An 8,798-nucleotide genomic window follows, 5' to 3' on the forward strand; every position below is an offset into this window, starting at 1 on the left:
GTGGTGGGGGGGGATATTTTCCTTTTTTTTTAATATGTGTGTTAGAAAGACAAGCAAAGGAGTAGTTGAAATTAATGTAGTACTCCCTGTACTGCAGTTCACTGTCAGGCCTGCTTCATATAATTTTGGTATTACTATCAGGAACATTGTAGCAATTTCTTTGGAACACAAGGTGCTAGTAATGATACAATATTCTTGTTAGAAAAAACAAACACACCTCCGCATTCCAGAAAGTCGTGCTATAAAGTATGCTTGTTGTGTAATAGTGAATTGTGGACATTCCATTTCAGCATCTTGCTTTCTGTCCAGTAGAGTCTGTAATTTCACCAATTTTCTAATAAATATGAGTAGCAGAATTGAAACAGAAGGCCAGGGGAATACATAGGTACATGTATTTCTAATCATCTAAATGCTAAGCAAAATTTGGGACAAAATGCAAAGGATTAGAGCAGAGTATTTTTTTTCTTTAATTTTATTCTGTGGAATATCCACTATTCTTCAATACTAGGTGTATGTCATGTAAAGCTTAAAAAGTAGTTATTCATTTTCCTGAAGGTCATCCAGACACAGTAAGTTCATTTCATTTTCTTGACAAGAGATCTAGGCTTGTTATGTACTCTATGAAACATGACGGCGAGGGACTGTCCCCCCAATCCATTTCAAGCAAATATGATTTTACGTCTGAAGAAGAGGGAGTGAGAGGAGGGAGCTGAATCTGATCCTGCTGTACCTGTGCTCAGCCAGGGACAGCAGCTGGAGGGAACGCACTGCAGAATCATGCACATGAGCTGGAAACAGGCCGGGCTGTGCCGGGGTCCGGATCTGGCCTTGCTGTGCTCACAGTGCAGTTCACGAGTCTGCCCCGTGCTTGTCCCCAAGAGCTGTGCACGGGCTTAACCCCCTTCCCCCTCAAACTGGGGGGAAAAGCCGGTGCTGCTCAGGGGGATGTGGTTTCTACCCTGTGTTGCCACCCTTTCTGGGAAGACAGCTGGGCTCTGCAGCCAAGATCCTGCTGGGCAGAGGCCGAGCGAGCTGGGAGAGTGGGACCTGCCCCCTGCCCTGAGCCTTGGATGCAGCAGTCAAAGGGCTGCCAAAATGGGAAGGTGGGAAGGTAACAAAGCTCTGTTGTGCATTCAACTCGCGTTTGCTGGCCCAAGGCACAGCACTCTGAGCCACAATGTAGTCAGACACAAAAAGAAAGTGTGACCCTGTGCTATATTGTGATGCCAGTAGCTCATACTATATATTAACAATAAAATATTTTGGTATTTTATTTGAATGCTGTAGTTACTTACTTTCCTTTTGTGCCACATCTTTGTTAATCTTATTCCTTTTCTTATGCCACTTTCATCCTAGTCAAGTTATCCATGATCCTTTTCATTTTTCATTTATCTGGACACAGCACCTTGTATTCTGCATGGATTTGAAAGTGTATGTCATCAGTGATTTGATTTTTCTTGTCGCAAATTTTTAATTACTGCCTACCTATCTTATGACACACAATAGAGTTGGGTCTCTGGAAAAAGGGATGCAACTCCCATTTGGGAATTACACATATGCAGGCTGACAGGGTAAGACAGGCACAATGCATAGGCTTTTAGCATCTCCTCTAGCACTCCTGTTAGTAATGGGATGAAGATGAAGCAGGCAGGTCCTTTCAGAACAGAAAATCTACAGAGGTACCACCCTGAGATATGGGCAAATGCAGCAATTAAACGGGGTGTCAAGGATGTGTGCTAAGGATAAACAATCAGGCAAAACTAATCAGTTAAAATTTGTCTGGGAATTGGTGAATAATAAGAGCTACGAATTATGAGACAGCTGTTTCGTGTTGCTAAATTTTCTCCTATCTTTTCAGCAATGAAAGTTTACGAAGACACTGAGCTATAGTTTGATCTTTGAGAATGGAAATACTAAGGGAAGTAAGAAGCTTTCTTACTGATGTTAAAAGGCAATCTCGTGTATATAAACATAGTTCTATAAACCATCTTTTTTGTAATATTAAAATTATAAATATAATTGTATAAATATAGTAATAGCGTTGAGATGTCAAGTGGCAGAAAATTTGTCCAGTATTGTTCCTGAAAAGATTGTTCTTGTAACCTCTCCAGAGTCAGTGAGCATCTCATTGGTTATAACTCAATCTGCTAGACTGGCCTGATTCCATGTTGATGATACTTCAACTCAGTGGATATCTTGCCTAAAACACAGACAATTGAATTTCCTAGGTGCTAGATACTTAAAATTCAGTATTGATGTTTTGCCTAAGTTTATTTTGTAATGAAAGAAATCAAGAAAATTTTAAATTATTAAATCAAATACAGAGGGATTTCACATTCAAGTAATTGTGGTGTTCAACTTAAGGAGCCTTGAGATGTAAACCAGTTAAGCTCATTGATAAACAAACAGAAGAAAACCCCTTGGGACTAAGAAAATTTCACACAAAACCATGACCTTCTCTCAAATTCCGTGATATTCTACATTCTTTAAACTTTTCTGATTAAATGTTATGAGTTTTCGGTGTATTATTATTCTGTAGTCTGATTTTCAAATGTGAAAAAATATTTTCTGGGAACAAGATCAGTGTTTATGGCATTATATTTTGGTAAAACTCCTCAAATTTGGCTGTCAAACTTTAATTTTTCTCTTTGTCCTTTAAACCAGCAATTTTTTTAAATTCTTTTTCTTCCTTATTTTGAAAATCCTAGAACTTTAATGCCTTTTTCACTAAGCTACTTAAAAAATCATTAGAATTGTGTGATCATTTTGAATTAATTGTTCTGATATGATGCATTAAATAGAAAGAAGTTATGTTAAGAAATTGTGAAAACTTGCATGAATAATTGCAATAATTTTTCCTTGGCAAAGTCTGGGAGAGCTGCCAAGAAAAATCTCTCTGACAAAAGTTCCTAAGCACTACAGTTACAAAAAGTGTAAATATGTAAATATTAGTGCCAGTAAAAAATTCTTGAAAAGGACAGATTTATACTGAAGGAAAAGGTGGTTCTTGAGACTGATTTTACTCCCCCACCACTGTGATTATTAAGGAATGTTAAGTGTACTGTAACATTCTATAAAGACATGTATGTGTCCACCAAGAGCTGGACAAAAACTTTATAAGCATAATCCAGGATGAGGAACAACCAATAAAAAGCATTTGTGACCAGCATTAACTTGGCCAAATCCAATGTATGGCTTCTCCACAGAAAAAAAACTAAACAAAAAAACAAAGGAAAGATACAAAGAAAAGTCTGCTGAACTTAGGGGCAATAAACAACTCAGTTGAGAAAAACAACAATTTCTAGCCAAATAAGATTCTGATGAGATTTTCTCCTAAACGCTTGTCATCTGAATGACCCTGGAATAAAAATTGTGCTAAATGCAGATGAGGATTGAAACTGGATAGAGAGAGAAGTCTGGCAGAGCCAGGTTGAATCCAGATCTAAGCTTTCATCAAAAGTTTACATTCAGATTTTCGGTTACTAGCCTGAGTCCTTCCCACTCAGTCATAATTTACCTTCAAGAGGCTGATATCTTATAGAATAGGTTTGTAGAAATCAGTGGATGTAGTACAATTGGCTAAGGATCTGCTTCTTTATCTTTCAAAAGCACAGGCTGCAGAAACTTAATTTCCTGCTCCTGATCATAGCCAGAAACATCCAACTGATGAAGCTGGAGTTTCCCCTGAGTATTCATGCCTCGGAAGGGAACTGGGATTACGGTTGAGATGAGGATAATATCTCCAGTATCACTGGGCAATTTCAGACAACTTACAGCACATTACCACACTTTCCTGCAATTTGGTGCCTGGATGTCATAAATTACGTTGACACACCATTAACATAGGTAAGTAGAGTAAATAATTGATCTCTCCAGAGGAACATTAGAACCCACTGTAATAACAGAGATCTGCCACACACGTGAGCAAATTACTCTTAGAAACATACAGACCTCAATTGGGTTTTTTTTCATACCTACAACGAAGACAAATTTACTTTCCTTTTAGCATATTACTTTTGGGTTTATATTCTTGCACTACATGATAGGCCTTTAACGTGTAAACTGAGAAAACTAGCTTACCATAATAAGACTACAAAATATCCATGGAATTACATGTGTTGGGTTTTTTTGAAGGAAATTTAAAAAATAGATTATTAGTCCATAGTAATAGCAAATTGGTTTTTCTCAATGAAAGAGCGGGAATGAACCATTACTGTGGACAACTTTATGCAGGACAGCAAGGAAACAGCACAGCTGTAGAAATGGAAGTCTGCTTCTAGATCCAGGCATAGAGGAGTGACACAGTGATGTGGCCCCAGCTGTGACAAAGATGCTACAGAGCTGTATGCAGAGCTTATGCAACCTGTTTGGATCAAACACTGAGTTTTTTTGATGTTCTTATGCTACCACACCTCTGCTGAGAGCCATATTAATTACTATGGTCCTTTGGTCTCCTTTTAAAACATTGCATGGATCAAGGTTTTTTTTTTTTTAAAAGCTGAGGGCAAAGTAAGATCAAGTAGAATAATGGCATCCCTGACTTCTGTGGACAAACGTGGGTCTCAAAGGCTCAGAGGAACCAGCTTTAGAAGAGGGAACATGCAGAAAACAGCAGCTGCAAAATGAACCTGGGAGGCTGTTTTAAGCATGTCTGACCCTGAAAACATTGAGGCACGTGGGAGCAAACAGTGAGGTTTGTGACTGGTGAGTACACAAGGAGTTTACACCATCAGTGCTGCCTCAATATATTTACCTTGACTCTAATAATGATTAGCAAGACTGAAAAACACAACTAGCTCAGCAAGATGTTTCTAAGATGTATTCATTCCTCCTTGCTCTGTGGATAATGCATTGTCCTTCCAAAGAAAGAGGCACAGTAAAATCTCTTTTCTGACATCTTATGTGAGCGAGGAAGGCAAAAAAACCCCAGTACTTTCTGTGTGGAATTCCAAGATAAAATCTGAACCAGACTAAGCAGGCATTTCTGGAGCTCAAATCCTCTCATTACCAAGTTCTTAGAATCCATTCTGGCATAAGCAGCAAAGCTATAAGACCTTAAACAGGGAGCTGGACCTTTGGCTACTGCAAATCTGGGCACTTGCATTGAATGTCTGTTGAACTGTGCAAGTTTACACCAGCTGAAGATTGATTCCCATATGCTTTGCTTCCATTTTTGGTTGCCCAAATGGAATTCTGTGTTAATTAACAAAGAATCCATGTTTATCTAGCACTACTTAATGGAGAGAAAACTCTTTAGCATTTTATTTTTTTTTATTCCCAAGTAATGTGGGAACACATATAGTTTTCTCTGATTGTTAAAATATTACATGACCATTGTGAAAAGAAATGCTGCATAAAAAAAGGTGAAGTTAGGATTGATATTTAATGACAAAATTGCCAATAAGTCCACTGTGCAGAGCTTCTGAAAACTTCAGGAAATGAAAGTGTAATCTAGTTTTTGGCTTTGTAACCAACTATTTTTCTCAAGTGTCCTTTCCTGAACTGTTTCACCTTTTTTTTTTTATTCACACTCTGGTATACGTTTGAGTTCATATTGTATAAATATGTAAATTCTTGAACAACTGTAAGTTATGCAAGAAAATTTCAGTCCTGATTCCTGCAGTTTGCAAGCACAGTTATTTTAACATTTCCTGAAATGTGTTTTTGTTCAGCACACCACCCTCTTACTATACTATAGGTTGCAAGTGAGTTTCTAAATGGTACAATTAACTAGTACTCATCATGGATTTCTACACAATTAGGGATCACTGATATGTGCTTAAATTCCATAATAAATGCTGTTGTTACCATGTGAGAAACACTTTTTTCTAACTTACTGATCACCTCCAATGTTCCAACACAGGGAAGAAAAAATGGCATTAGCAATTTAGAATACATTCACCTTTCTGAAAACCTAATTTGGATGTGACTTTCTTCCTATGAAACACATCATCTGTGGCCAGAACTGTTTGAAATAATGGATCAGCACAGATTTTAAAACTTGCAGAACTCACATGCACTCTGATAAAGAGGTTGCTATGAAGCAACCCACAGATGCTAAAATTTGCTGAAGAGAAACAAATGGTTGTAGAAATCAGTATTGTGAGATGTTTGGCCAACCAGGAAAATATAAAGTAGAAGGTTGTTTGATTATTCAAGAACAGGAGAGGAGGAGAAAAGGAAAGAGAGAGAAAAGCAGCAAGAAAGCAAAAGAAAGTGAGAGAATGTAAGAGGAGTGAGAAAGTAAGAGAAAGAAAGCAGGAAACAATTCACTCCAAACATGGAAACAAAAAGAGGAGCATGGGAATGGCAGGCACAGATGGATTTTCATTTTAGAAATTCGGACAGGTTTCATAGATTTATGATAGGGTGTTATTCCTCATCAGATGAATTATGCTGATGCAACAAGCAATATAACTGAAGTTATACAAAGACCAGAGAAAATAATATTAAAAGAAAGAAAGACTGGCCTCTTGAAGCTCAAACACATTACATTTGTGGGTTTCATTCCTTATAAAAAGTATGCTAGTGGCATATACTGTTTAAAGAAGAGAAATTCTTCTCAAAACTGGGTTATTAAACCAGCTCTTAGACTAAGCACAAGTGATGAAAGGTAGCCATGTGTTCAGATAGCTGAGGTATGAATCATTTTAGGTCTAATAAGTTGTCCCAGATATTCATAAGCCATCTGTTAAGTGAAAGAGCATTAGGTGTACACAGTGCTAATAATTCTTACATTTAATAATTGCACTCAGCATGATACATCATTGGGAACAGCAAAAATGTACTTTTGGATACCCACAAAGTCCTAATACAGAATTTTAAATATAATATGTGGTGGTATGTTTGAGTGGGCAGTGATAAGCAAGAGGAGTTTTGCAGAGGGAGGGAACAGCTTTGAGAAAATGCCGATTTTATTTTCTCACAAATTCCAAACATGAATTTTATCAGCAAGGTCATATGTTGTTTTGGAGATTGTCACAAGATTCTCAGAAATTAAAATGGAAGAGAAAAGCAGAATGCATAAAATGCTAGTATTTTGACAGGCTCAGTGTGTTTCAATTCCACATTAGTGTATTGTGGTATCCTCTCATATATCACATAATAATGTTGGCTTCAACATACATTCTGGTATCTGTCATGGTATAGCTACCTGGTGTTGATGAATTCAGAAAGAACTAAATAAATATTTATAAACTTTCAAATAAATATGCACAAATTAGAGGCTGATATTTTCTATCTTTTCAAATTGTAAAAAAAAAAGCCCAAATTAAAAAAAGAAAAAATGTGGTGAATTCTTTGTAAACTGCTTAGCTTATGGAGCAAAATGGTGACCTGATCCTACTGGAAATCAGAAGAAGAAAGGCTAATAAATTTAATCATTGCAATCACCAGTTTAATGTGTTTGTGTGCTTTTGTTATATGTTTAAATCTACTAGAAAGAACCTAAGCTATGACATTGAACTGACCGTTCAGTTCATATTTACCCAACACTAGCCCCCACCACCTCTCTCTATATTTATTTTCTTTCTTCTGCTATGTTGCAATACAATTTGGTTGTATATTTCTGAGAAACTTCAAAAGCCTTTAGGGAAGCCAAAGGTGTATTTGCAACAAAAAGAGCTCTTGAGTTGTATCAGCCCGGCACTTACAATATTGTACTTGTATGGTCAGGTGTAGAGTATAAAACCTTAGCAACCTAATATTTTTTCCTTTCTATGACAAAATATGTTTGTTCTCTCTCAAAATGATTTCTTCTGAACTATGGGAAACTCGGAATATCCAAAGATGAAGTGAACTATAGATTTAGCTAAACAGTTTTAAATTCTTCTTTCCCGTTCCCTCCTCTTCTAGTGCAAATAGAAGGCTCAGGAATAAATATTGGGAAATGGAAACTTTCAGCCATAAATCAGTATTTACATCTTGCTGAGGTCAAGGCTAAGGCACTCATTTCTGAAAAATATTTGCAGTCCCTTATGACCTTCTGAAGCCAGTGGATCTCAAGTAGTTCCTGCCAGTGGAAATTTGTGTCTTGACAAATTCCGTTCGCAGTTTCTTTTTTTGCCACTGCATTCCCAAAGCCACTATTCCCTGAATAGTTTTAACACTAAGACAGAGAGAGAATTACCCTCATAGGAAACACTCCTTTATTAGGACTGAAGTCATTCTCAAGAGTTGCCTTATGATATGGGGATAATATGATCATGAAGGCGGCAAGATGTTGGTGAGGGAAGGCTACAGGTAGTTATAGCTGCTATTTTGTGCTTTAGAGCTGAAGTGTGGAAATAACGTTTCATCCTGCCTGTGCTGTCTTGTGTTTTTCAGTGGAAGAGAAAAGAGTGCTTCAGTACCCCTACTCTTTTGATCTTAACATAGAGCTGTAGTTTCACAAGATTAAAATCTACCTAGGCAAGAGCAAAGACGAGTGGTAGTGGGGGTTTTTTTGAGTATTTTGTGAATTGAGACTGGAAATCAAATCAGACAAAGTGTAGAAAACCAAAATGCAGTTTGACTTTCATCCTAACACAAGAAGGACTTAGGTTTGATTTGGTTCAGGTATAAGAGTTCAGATTTGTGCCTCCTTTTGTCCCTTTTATAGCTGCTGTACACAGTAGGAAGATGTTATGTTTGTTAAATCCTGCAAATCAGCAGGATGGTTCTTCAAATACCTCTGAAATGTTATCATTTAATACCAGTTTCACTTTAATGCAAAATTCATTATATTAAATTTAGAATTTATGTTTTTAATTTAATCAATTGTCTCTTTAAGAGAGGAAAAAGTTCAGAAGTGTATGTTT

This window comes from Lepidothrix coronata, unplaced genomic scaffold (assembly GCF_001604755.1).
Source record: "Lepidothrix coronata isolate B3197 unplaced genomic scaffold, Lepidothrix_coronata-1.0 Scaffold7, whole genome shotgun sequence".
NCBI lineage: Eukaryota > Metazoa > Chordata > Aves > Passeriformes > Pipridae > Lepidothrix > Lepidothrix coronata.